A 12,564-nucleotide genomic window follows, 5' to 3' on the forward strand; every position below is an offset into this window, starting at 1 on the left:
GAAGGAGTCATGTTTGGATAGTAGAAAGGTGGTTGTTGATTCATCGGTTGTTTGGGGACGGGAATAGTAGGGCTGGGAAGAGTAGGGATAGTAGGATTAAGGGGATGCCAAATAGATTGGGGCTGGAAAATTGGTCAAAGAAGCTTAGGTTCATGGTCAGGATCATGGTGTGGGTTTGGTAGTGAGGGAGGTCTTATTTGATGGGGGGTTGGTTGTGGTGAAGGCTAGTAGTTTTGGTTGGATGAGGAGTGCTAGGGTTAATCAGGTTATAATTATGATTGAAAATCATGGTGCGGGGTTAAGCTGTGGCATATCATTAAGGAGGGGGAAGTCCCTCTTTGGCTAGCTTAAAAGGCTAGTGCTGTTGCATAGCTTCTTAATGATTAGGATGATGATAGAAGGGACGATCAGGCCTCGAAATGTGGGAGTGGGGTTGATTCTACTACAATGGGTATGTAGCTGTGATTAGCCCCGCAAATTTCTGAGCATTGTCCGTAAAAAATCCCAGGCCGGGTGGTAATGAATGAAGTTTGGTTTAGTCGGCCTGGGATTGCGTCTGTTTTAACTCCGAGCGTTGGGACTGCTCAGGAGTGGAGTACGTCTCCTGCAGTAATGATCACGCGGATGGGGGATTCTATTGGGATAACTACGCGGTGGTCAACTTCTAGCAGTCGGAAGTGGCCGTTGGGTAAGTCTGGGGTGGGCACTATGTAGGAGTCGAATGATAGGTCTTTGAAGTCTGTGTATTCGTAGCTTCAGTATCATTGGTGGCCGATGGCTTTTAGGGTGAGGTCTGGTTCATCGATTTTGTCCATTATGTAGAGGATTTGTAGGGATGGGAGGGCGAGGAGTACCAGGACGATAGCAGGTAGGATTGTCCAGATCAGCTCTACTTCTTGGGCGTCTACAGCATTGGACGAGAGTTTTTCTGTTAGTATGTGGGCTAAAAGGTAGAGAACTAGGCTGCAGATAGCTAGGGCAACGATTAGGGCGTGGTCGTGGAATTCAACGAGTTCTTCTATGATGGGTGATGAGGCGTCTTGGAATCCTAGTTGGGAGTGGTTGGCCACATGAGATGTACAGGATTTTTACCTGTGATTTAGTCTTGACAAGGCTATGTAATTGGTTTACTAACGTCTCATAAGAAAGAAGCATGAGCGGTTAATGCAGTTGGCTTGAAACCAGCATGTGAGGGTTCGATTCCTTCCTTTCTTGTACTTGGACGAAGGCCGGTTCCTCGAAAGTATGGTATGGGGGAGGGCAGCCGTGGATTCATTCAACGTTTGTGGTAGTTAGTTCTGGTTGTAGGACTTTTCGTTTGGCCGGAAAGGCTTCTCAGATGATGAATATTAGTATGATTACGGCTACTATTGAGATTAGGGAGCCGATGGAGGAAATGGTGTTTCATAGTGTGTAGGCGTCGGGATAGTCCGAGTATCGTCGGGGTATTCCTGCTAGGCCTAGGAAGTGCTGGGGGAAGAACGTTAGGTTTACTCCTGTAAATATTACCCCGAAGTGGGCTTTTGCTCATGTTTGGTGTAGGGTAAACCCAGTGAGTAGTGGGAATCAGTGAGTAAATCCTGCTAGAATGGCAAAGACGGCGCCTATGGATAGGACGTAGTGGAAGTGGGCAACTACGTAGTACGTGTCGTGCAGGGCGATGTCTAGGGAAGAGTTTGCAAGAACGATTCCTGTTAATCCTCCGATGGTAAATAGGAAGATAAATCCTAGAGCTCATAGTATTGGGGGGGTCTCATTTGATTGTTCCTCCGTGCAGGGTGGCTAGTCAGCTAAATACTTTGATTCCGGTAGGGATGGCAATGATTATAGTGGCTGATGTAAAGTAGGCTCGGGTATCAACGTCTATTCCTACTGTAAACATGTGGTGAGCTCAGACGATGAATCCTAGGAAGCCGATGGATAGTATGGCTCAGACTATTCCCATGTAGCCGAAGGGCTCCTTTTTGCCTGAGTAGTACGTGACTACGTGTGAGATGATTCCGAACCCCGGTAGGATCAGAATATAGACTTCTGGGTGTCCGAAGAATCAGAATAGGTGTTGGTACAGGATTGGGTCTCCTCCTCCAGCGGGGTCGAAGAATGTGGTGTTTAGGTTTCGATCAGTTAGTAATATTGTAATACCGGCGGCGAGTACGGGGAGTGATAGAAAGAGTAGGATGGCGGTAATTAGTACGGATCAGACAAATAGTGTCCACTTCCACTACGTCCTATCCATAGGCGCCGTCTTTGCCATTCTAGCAGGATTTACTCACTGATTCCCACTACTCACTGGGTTTACCCTACACCAAACATGAGCAAAAGCCCACTTCGGGGTAATATTTACAGGAGTAAACCTAACGTTCTTCCCCCAGCACTTCCTAGGCCTAGCAGGAATACCCCGACGATACTCGGACTATCCCGACGCCTACACACTATGAAACACCATTTCCTCCTAGTCCTAGGACTTAGAGAAACTCCAGTACTAAAAATAGTAAACACAAGCAATAATTTCATATACTTCACTCTCACTCACCACTCAACTATCAGCTAACCACACCCCCGTCCACATAGCTTAACACAAAGCATGGCACTGAAGTTGCCAAGATGGCATAAAACATGCCTGCGGACAAAAGACTTAGTCCTAACCTTACGGTTGGTTTTTGCTAAATATATACATGCAAGTATCCGCGCCCCAGTGTAAACGCCCTCGACCACCTACCCCCATACAGGCCTTGAGGAGCGGGTATCAGGCACACCCAAGTAGTAGCCCAAGACGCCTCGCTAAGCCACGCCCCCACGGGTATTCAGCAGTAATTAACATTAAGCAATGAGTGCAAACTTGACTTAGTTATAGCAACAGCCTAACTTCAAGGGTTGGTAAATCTTGTGCCAGCCACCGCGGTCATACAAGAAACCCAAATCAACCGTCCTATTGACACGGCGTAAAGAGTGGTAAAATGCCTATCCTAGCTAACTAAGATCAAAATGCAACTGAGCTGTCATAAGCCCAAGATGCACCTAAACACACCATTAAGATGATCTTAGGAACTAACGACTGATTTAAACCCACGAAAGCCAGGGCCCAAACTGGGATTAGATACCCCACTATGCCTGGCCCTAAATCTTGATACTTACTTTACCGAAGTATCCGCCAGAGAACTACGAGCACAAACGCTTAAAACTCTAAGGACTTGGCGGTGCCCCAAACCCACCTAGAGGAGCCTGTTCTACAATCGATAATCCCCGATTAACCCAACCACCCCTTGCCAACACAGCCTACATACCGCCGTCGCCAGCCCACCTCGAATGAGAGCACAACAGTGGACACAATAGCACCCCGCTAATAAGACAGGTCAAGGTATAGCCTATGGAGTGGAAGAAATGGGCTACATTCCCTATTCATAGGGCACACGGAAAGAAGTGTGAAACCACTTCTGGAAGGCGGATTTAGCAGTAAAGTGGGACAATAGAGCCTACTTTAAGCCGGCCCTGGGGCACGTACATACCGCCCGTCACCCTCCTCAAAAGCCACATCCCACATAACTAATACCATAAATACGCTGAAGATGAGGTAAGTCGTAACAAGGTAAGTGTACCGGAAGGTGTACTTAGAATATCAAGACGTAGCTATAACACCAAAGCACTCAGCTTACACCTGAAAGATATCTACTAGACCGGATCGTCTTGAAGCCCCCCCTCTAGCTCAACCACACAAATAGTACACCAAAACTAAAGAATTTACTAAACTAATTAAACTAAAGCATTTTACAGTCTTAGTATAGGCGATAGAAAAGACACTTAGACGCGATAGAGACCCCAGTACCGTAAGGGAAAGATGAAATAGCAGTGAAACAATCAAAGCGACAGACAGCAAAGATCAACCCTTGTACCTTTTGCATCATGGTTTAGCGAGAACAACCAAGCAAAGTGAACTAAAGTTTGCCCCCCCGAAACCCAAGCGAGCTACTTTCAAGCAGTTAAAGAGAGCGAACCCGTCTCTGTTGCAAAAGAGTGGGATGACTTGTCAGTAGAGGTGAAAAGCCAACCGAGCTGGGTGATAGCTGGTTACCTGTGAAACGAATCTAAGTTCCCCCTTAATCCTCCCTACCGGACATCCTGAACCCTAATGAGATGATTAAGAGCTATTTAATGGAGGGACAGCTCCATTAAAAAAGGACACAACCTCGACTAGCGGATAATTCTTACTACTGATCCTACCGTGGGCCCTAAAGCAGCCATCAAAAAAGAGTGCGTCAAAGCTCCACCACCTAAAAATACCAAAATAAGATGATTCCCTTATCACAAACAGGTCAACCTATGAATATAGGAGAATTAATGCTAAAATAAGTAACTCAGGGCCACACCCCTCTAACGGCGCAAGCTTACATAGAAACATTATTAACAGACCTAGACAGATACAAAAACCCCTACAAGACCACGTATTAACTAACCCTGTTAACCCGACTCAGGAGCGCCTATAAGAGCGATTAAAATCTGTGAAAGGAACTCGGCAAATTAATAAGGCCCGACTGTTTACCAAAAACATAGCCTTCAGCAAATTAAACAAGTATTGAAGGTGATGCCTGCCCGGTGACTTAGGTTTAACGGCCGCGGTATCCTAACCGTGCAAAGGTAGCGCAATCAATTGTCCCATAAATCGAGACTTGTATGAATGGCTAAACGAGGTCTTAACTGTCTCTCACAGATAATCAGTGAAATTGATCTCCCCGTGCAAAAGCGGGGATGTGAACATAAGACGAGAAGACCCTGTGGAACTTAAAAATCAACGACCACCGCGAATCCTCAATCAACCCCACTGGGGCCACTACCATCGCAGAGCCTGGTCGATATTTTTCGGTTGGGGCGACCTTGGAGGAGAACAAATCCTCCAAAAACAAGACCATACCTCTTTACCTAGAGCTACCCCTCAAAGTGCTAACAGTGACCAGACCCAATATAATTGATTAATGGACCAAGCTACCCCAGGGATAACAGCGCAATCCCCCTCAAGAGCCCATATCGACAGGGGGGTTTACGACCTCGATGTTGGATCAGGACATCCTAATGGTGCAGCCGCTATTAAGGGTTCGTTTGTTCAACGATTAACAGTCCTACGTGATCTGAGTTCAGACCGGAGCAATCCAGGTCGGTTTCTATCTATGACACACTCTCCCCAGTACGAAAGGACCGGGAAAGTGGGGCCAATACCACAAGCACGCCCCCCCCCTCTAAGCAGTGAAACCAACTAAACCGTGAAGAGGGCCTTCCCCCACCACTTTCAATCCTAGAAAAGGACCAGCTAGAGTGGCAGAGCCCGGCAAGTGCAGAAGGCTTAAGCCCTTTCCCCAGAGGTTCAAATCCTCTCCCTAGCTTCACCCATGATTCAAATAACAACACTAAGCTGCCTCATTATATCCCTCCTATACATCATCCCAATCCTGATTGCCGTAGCCTTCCTAACCCTAGTAGAACGGAAAATCCTAAGCTACATACAATCCCGCAAAGGCCCTAACGTTGTCGGGCCTTTTGGCCTACTTCAACCATTTGCGGACGGACTGAAACTATTTACCAAAGAGCCCATCCGACCCTCTACCTCTTCCCCACTTCTATTCATTCTGATACCAATACTAGCCCTTGTCCTAGCCCTCACCACTTGAGCACCACTACCACTCCCATTTCCCCTAGCAGATCTAAACCTCGGAGTTCTCTTCCTAATAGCCATGTCAAGCCTAGCCGTCTACTCAGTCCTATGATCAGGCTGAGCCTCGAACTCAAAATACGCACTAATCGGAGCCCTACGGGCAGTAGCACAGACCATTTCATACGAAGTGACACTGGCCATAATCCTGCTATCAATAATCATACTAAGCGGAAGCTACACACTCAGCTCCTTTGCCGTCGCACAGGAGCCTCTATACTTCATTTTCTCCTCATGACCCCTAGCAATAATATGATACGTATCCACCCTAGCAGAGACAAACCGAGCTCCTTTTGACCTCACAGAGGGTGAATCTGAGCTAGTCTCAGGGTTTAACGTTGAATACGCCGCAGGACCCTTCGCCTTATTCTTCCTAGCTGAATATGCGAACATTATGCTAATAAATACACTTACAGCCATCATATTCCTAAACCCAAGCGCCCTAGGGCCACCCACAGAACTATTCCCCGTCATCCTAGCCACAAAAGTCCTCCTACTATCTTCTGGTTTCTTATGGGTCCGAGCTTCATACCCACGATTCCGATATGACCAACTAATGCACCTACTATGAAAAAACTTCCTACCCCTCACACTAGCTCTGTGCCTCTGACACATCAGCATACCTATCTGCTATGCAGGCCTACCTCCTTACATAAGGAAATGTGCCTGAACTACAAAGGGTCACTATGATAAAGTGAACATAGAAGTATAACAGCCCTCTCATTTCCTGTTGACCTTAGAAAAGTAGGAATTGAACCCACACAAGAGAAATCAAAATTCTCCATACTTCCCTTATATTATTTTCTAGTAGAGTCAGCTAATCAAGCTATCGGGCCCATACCCCGAAAATGATGGTTTAACCCCCTCCTCTACTAATGAACCCTTACGCGACCCCAATCATAACCTTCAGCCTCATCTTGGGCACCACAATCACAATTTCCAGCAACCACTGAGTTCTGGCCTGGACAGGACTGGAGATCAACACACTAGCCATCATTCCCCTAATTGCCAAATCCCACCACCCACGAGCAGTAGAAGCCGCAACGAAATACTTCCTAACCCAAGCAGCTGCTTCCGCCCTGGTCCTATTCTCTAGCATAACTAATGCCTGAGTCACCGGCCAATGAGACATCACACAAATAAACCACCCAACCTCCTGTCTACTACTGACAGCAGCAATCGCTATTAAACTGGGCCTAGTGCCATTTCACTTCTGATTCCCAGAAGTACTACAAGGATCGCCACTAATAACAGCCCTGCTACTCTCGACCCTCATAAAATTCCCCCCACTAACCCTGCTCCTACTAACATCCAAATCCCTCGACCCAGCTCTACTCACCGCCATGGCCCTAGCCTCAACAGCACTAGGAGGCTGAATAGGACTGAACCAAACACAAACACGCAAAATCCTAGCCTTCTCGTCCATCTCCCACTTAGGCTGAATCGCCATCATCCTAGTTTACAGCCCCAAATTGGCCTTACTTACCTTCTACCTATACTAGGATGGCCTCTAGCAGGATTTACTCACTGATTCCCACTACTCACTGGGTTTACCCTACACCAAACATGAGCAAAAGCCCACTTCGGGGTAATATTTACAGGAGTAAACCTAACGTTCTTCCCCCAGCACTTCCTAGGCCTAGCAGGAATACCCCGACGATACTCGGACTATCCCGACGCCTACACACTATGAAACACCATTTCCTCCATCGGCTCCCTAATCTCAATAGTAGCCGTAATCATACTAATATTCATCATCTGAGAAGCCTTTCCGGCCAAACGAAAAGTCCTACAACCAGAACTAACTACCACAAACGTTGAATGAATCCACGGCTGCCCTCCCCCATACCATACTTTCGAGGAACCGGCCTTCGTCCAAGTACAAGAAAGGAAGGAATCGAACCCTCACATGCTGGTTTCAAGCCAACTGCATTAACCGCTCATGCTTCTTTCTTATGAGACGTTAGTAAACCAATTACATAGCCTTGTCAAGACTAAATCACAGGTAAAAATCCTGTACATCTCATGTGGCCAACCACTCCCAACTAGGATTCCAAGACGCCTCATCACCCATCATAGAAGAACTCGTTGAATTCCACGACCACGCCCTAATCGTTGCCCTAGCTATCTGCAGCCTAGTTCTCTACCTTTTAGCCCACATACTAACAGAAAAACTCTCGTCCAATGCTGTAGACGCCCAAGAAGTAGAGCTGATCTGGACAATCCTACCTGCTATCGTCCTGGTACTCCTCGCCCTCCCATCCCTACAAATCCTCTACATAATGGACAAAATCGATGAACCAGACCTCACCCTAAAAGCCATCGGCCACCAATGATACTGAAGCTACGAATACACAGACTTCAAAGACCTATCATTCGACTCCTACATAGTGCCCACCCCAGACTTACCCAACGGCCACTTCCGACTGCTAGAAGTTGACCACCGCGTAGTTATCCCAATAGAATCCCCCATCCGCGTGATCATTACTGCAGGAGACGTACTCCACTCCTGAGCAGTCCCAACGCTCGGAGTTAAAACAGACGCAATCCCAGGCCGACTAAACCAAACTTCATTCATTACCACCCGGCCTGGGATTTTTTACGGACAATGCTCAGAAATTTGCGGGGCTAATCACAGCTACATACCCATTGTAGTAGAATCAACCCCACTCCCACATTTCGAGGCCTGATCGTCCCTTCTATCATCATCCTAATCATTAAGAAGCTATGCAACAGCGCTAGCCTTTTAAGCTAGCCAAAGAGGGACTTCCCCCTCCTTAATGATATGCCACAGCTTAACCCCGCACCATGATTTTCAATCATAATTATAACCTGATTAACCCTAGCACTCCTCATCCAACCAAAACTACTAGCCTTCACCACAACCAACCCCCCATCAAATAAGACCTCCCTCACTACCAAACCCACACCATGATCCTGACCATGAACCTAAGCTTCTTTGACCAATTTTCCAGCCCCAATCTATTCGGCATCCCCTTAATCCTACTATCCCTACTCTTCCCAGCCCTACTATTCCCGTCCCCAAACAACCCATGAATCAACAACCGCCTTTCTACTATCCAAACATGACTCCTTCACCTAATCACAAAACAACTAATAGTCCCACTCAACAAAAATGGCCACAAATGAGCCATAATATTTACATCCCTAATAATCATACTTCTTACAATCAACCTTCTAGGCCTCCTTCCATATACATTCACCCCAACCACCCAACTATCTATGAACATAGCCCTAGCCTTCCCACTATGGCTCGCCACACTACTAACAGGCCTACAAAACCAACCATCAGCCTCTTTAGCCCACCTATTACCCGAAGGTACCCCTACACCCCTAATCCCCGCACTAATCCTGATCGAAACAACCAGCCTACTAATCCGCCCCCTAGCCCTCGGAGTCCGCCTTACAGCCAACCTTACAGCAGGACACTTACTCATCCAACTCATCTCTACAGCCTCCATTGCATTAATACCCACCCTTCCTGCAGTATCCATCCTAACAATAATCATCCTACTACTCCTAACCATCCTAGAAGTAGCAGTAGCCATAATCCAGGCCTACGTCTTCGTGCTCCTTCTAAGCCTATACTTACAAGAAAACATCTAATGGCACACCAAGCACACTCATACCACATAGTTGACCCAAGCCCTTGACCAATCTTCGGGGCAGCCGCCGCCCTACTCACAACCTCAGGATTAATCATGTGATTCCACTACAACTCATCCATACTACTAACCCTAGGCCTCATCTCAATACTCCTAGTAATACTCCAATGATGACGAGACATTGTACGAGAAAGCACCTTCCAAGGCCATCACACTCCCACAGTCCAAAAAGGCCTACGATACGGCATAATCCTTTTCATCACATCCGAAGCATTCTTCTTCTTAGGGTTCTTCTGAGCGTTCTTCCACTCGAGCCTGGCCCCAACCCCAGAACTAGGAGGCCAATGACCCCCAACAGGAATTAAACCACTCAACCCGATAGAAGTCCCCCTACTAAACACAGCCATCCTACTAGCCTCAGGCGTTACCGTAACGTGAGCCCATCACAGCATCACAGAAGGAAACCGAAAACACGCCATCCACGCCCTAACCCTAACGATCCTCCTGGGATTCTACTTCACAGCCCTACAAGCAATAGAATACCACGAAGCCCCATTCTCAATCGCCGATAGCGTCTACGGATCTACCTTCTTCGTTGCCACTGGATTCCACGGACTCCACGTAATCATCGGATCCTCCTTCCTGACCGTCTGCCTCTTCCGACTGATCAAGTTCCACTTTACATCAGACCACCACTTCGGATTCGAGGCAGCAGCCTGATACTGACACTTCGTAGACGTCATCTGACTATTCCTCTACATAACCATCTACTGATGAGGATCTTGCTCTTCTAGTATATTAATTACAATTGACTTCCAATCTCTAGAATCTGGTATAAACCCAGAGGAGAGCAATGAACGCACTCATGTTCATATTCGCCCTATCATCAATCCTAAGCGCCGCCCTAACCGCATTAAACTTCTGACTCGCCCAAATAAACCCCGACTCAGAGAAACTCTCACCGTACGAATGTGGATTCGACCCACTTGGATCTGCTCGATTACCATTCTCAGTCCGATTCTTCCTCAGTAGCCATCCTGTTCGTCCTATTCGACCTAGAAATCGCCCTCCTACTCCCCCTGCCATGAGCCGTCCAACTCCAATCCCCCCTAATGACCCTCACCTGAACTGTAGTGATCCTCCTTCTCCTAACACTCGGACTGGCCTACGAGTGAATTCAAGGGGGCCTAGAATGAGCAGAATAACAGAAAGTTAGTCTAACCAAAAAGATAGCTGGTTTCGACCCAGCAGATTACAGCCAACCCTGTAACTTTTTTATGTCGCCCCTACATTTAAGCTTCTACTCAGCCTTCATTTTCAGCGGACTAGGACTAGCCTTCCACCGAACCCACCTAGTATCCGCCCTACTATGCCTTGAAAGCATAATATTATCGATATTCGTAGGCCTATCAATATGATCCATCGAAAACCAAGTCTCCTCATTCACCATGGTACCAATTCTCATGCTAACCTTCTCAGCGTGTGAGGCGGGCACAGGCCTGGCCATCCTAGTAGCCTCCACCCGCACACATGGCTCCGACCATCTACACAACCTAAACCTCCTGCAATGCTAAAAATCATCCTACCCACAATCATACTTCTTCCAACAGCCCTGCTGTCTCCACCAAAATTTCTATGGACTAACACCACCTTATACAGCCTCCTAATCGCTGCCCTAAGCCTACAGTGATTAATCCCAACCTACTACCCCTACAAATTTTTATCCAACTGAACAGGAATTGACCAAATCTCATCCCCCCTCCTAGTACTATCCTGCTGACTACTCCCACTCATAATCATAGCAAGCCAAAACCACCTGCAACAAGAACCCCTACAACGCAAACGAATCTTTATCTCAACCTTAGTCGCAGTCCAGCCACTCATCCTACTAGCCTTTTCCACCACAGAACTAGCACTATTTTACATCTCATTTGAAGCAACCCTCATTCCCACCCTAATCTTAATCACCCGATGGGGGAACCAACCAGAACGCCTAAGCGCTGGCATCTACCTGCTATTCTACACGCTAGTAAGCTCTCTACCCCTGCTAATCACAATCATACACCTATACGTGAAAATTGGCACCCTGCACCTGCCAACCCTACAACTAACCCACCCAACCCTATCCACCTCATGGACAGGAATACTATCAGGTCTAGCACTGCTCATAGCATTCATAGTAAAAGCCCCACTATACGGCCTACACCTCTGACTGCCAAAAGCCCACGTAGAAGCACCCATCGCAGGCTCAATACTCCTCGCCGCCCTACTACTAAAGCTAGGAGGATACGGAATTATACGAGTCACTCTATTTATGGGCCCACTGTCCAACCTCCTGCACTACCCCTTCCTAACCCTGGCCCTATGAGGCGCCCTAATGACTAGCTCAATCTGCCTACGACAGACAGACCTAAAATCACTAATCGCTTATTCATCCGTTAGCCACATAGGCCTAGTTATCGCCGCAGGAATAATCCAAACCCACTGATCATTCTCAGGGGCAATGATCCTAATAATTTCCCATGGACTAACTTCCTCCATACTATTCTGCCTAGCCAACACAAACTATGAACGTACGCACAGCCGAATTCTACTACTCACACGAGGCCTACAACCTCTCCTACCACTCATAGCTACCTGATGATTGCTGGCCAATCTAACAAACATAGCCTTACCCCCAACAACAAACCTCATAGCAGAGCTAACCATTATAATCACCTTATTCAACTGATCTGCCTTCACGATCATCCTAACAGGAATCGCAACCCTACTAACCGCCTCCTACACCTTATTCATACTACTAATGACCCAACGAGGCTCAATCCCCTCCCACATCACATCTATGCAAAACTCAACCACGCGAGAACACCTGCTCATAACACTCCACATTATCCCAATATTCCTCCTAATCCTCAAACCCGAACTGATCTCCGGAATCCCCTCATGCAAGTATAGTTTAAACCAAACATTAGACTGTGATTCTAAGAATAGAAGTTCAAACCTTCTTACCTGCCGAGGGGAGGGTTTAACCAACAAGAGCTGCTAACTCTTACATCTGAGCCTAAAACCTCAGCCCCCTTACTTTTAAAGGATAACAGCAATCCACTGGTCTTAGGAACCACCCATCTTGGTGCAAATCCAAGTAAAAGGAGTGAACCCCACACTACTAATCAACTCCCTCACACTACTCACGCTGACAATCCTCCTAACCCCAATCATCCTGCCATTTCTATTTAAAAA

The 12,564-nt window shown here is 47.1% G+C and overlaps 3 long non-coding RNA genes across 3 annotated transcripts in view; 1 reads left to right on the forward strand and 2 right to left on the reverse strand.

Moving 5' to 3' along the window:
* LOC310879940 overlaps positions 1-12,564 on the forward strand; it is a 218,228-nt gene that overhangs the window by 114,911 nt on the left and 90,753 nt on the right. The gene's annotated exons all lie outside the window — the stretch shown is intronic.
* LOC310879939 overlaps positions 1-12,564 on the reverse strand; it is a 33,364-nt gene that overhangs the window by 5,506 nt on the left and 15,294 nt on the right. The gene's annotated exons all lie outside the window — the stretch shown is intronic.
* Positions 1,141-8,416, reverse strand: LOC310879941. The gene is made up of 2 exons (XR_014571270.1): positions 7,466-8,416; positions 1,141-1,310 (listed from the first exon to the last, which is right to left on the reverse strand). It is a non-coding gene; the product is annotated as an uncharacterized lncRNA (long non-coding RNA).

This window comes from Anser anser (assembly GCF_964211835.1).
Source record: "Anser anser genome assembly, chromosome: 11".
Classification (NCBI taxonomy): Eukaryota; Metazoa; Chordata; class Aves; order Anseriformes; family Anatidae; genus Anser; species Anser anser.